Genomic DNA, 778 nt, shown 5'->3' with positions numbered 1-778 from the left:
CCCCTGCCCGTACCCCCTCCCCCCCCTGCTGGTTCCCCCCCCCCCATAATTTCTTTTTAAAGAGAAGAACAGTCTGGGATCAGCAGATGGTGTAGTGGGTATGTCACTGGACTCCCATGCAGTCAGCCACGGTTCAAGTCCCAGATCTCTCAGCTTTAAACTCATGCTGGGTGTGTGTGCATGTGTGCCCAAGATCCTGAGAGGAGAACAGAAGAGAGGGGATTGCAGCATAGTCATCCCCCCGCCCCCCACCCCCGCTCAGAGGGTGATTTCTCACTTTCTGTCTGTCTCTTTGTCTTTCTGGTGAGCAAATGTGCCCTCTGGCATGAAAAAAAAAATCCAAAAAACCAAAACCAAAAACAGAAACAAAACTCTCTTTAAAAAAGAGAGACAGAAGAATGTTCTTAAAAGAATATATAGGGACCAGCAGTTAGCGTAATGGCTATGTTGCTGGACCCCCATGTAGTGAACCACAGTTCGAGTCCTGGTCCCGGTGGCTTAAACTCATGCCGGGTGCGTGTGCGTGCGTGCCCAAGATCCCAAGAGGAGAATGGAGGAGAAGGGATTATGGCGTGGCCATCCCCCTGGGGGGATGATTTCTCACTTTCTGTCTCTCTGTCTCTCTCTGTCTTTCTGGCGAGTGCACGCACCCTACTACTCTTTTCTGGCTGGAACCATGGAGGGTGTTCAAAAGAAGAAAAAAGTTTCCTGCTGCAGCAGAAACTAAGAAAAAGGCTCCTACTGCAGCAGAAGCCACCATGAAAAAGGATCCTGCTGT

This window comes from Tupaia chinensis, unplaced genomic scaffold (assembly GCF_000334495.1).
Source record: "Tupaia chinensis unplaced genomic scaffold, TupChi_1.0 Scaffold000097_1, whole genome shotgun sequence".
Taxonomy (NCBI): Eukaryota; Metazoa; Chordata; class Mammalia; order Scandentia; family Tupaiidae; genus Tupaia; species Tupaia belangeri.
The sequence above is the reverse complement of the archived record's forward strand: the minus strand, read 5'-3'. Positions refer to the sequence as shown.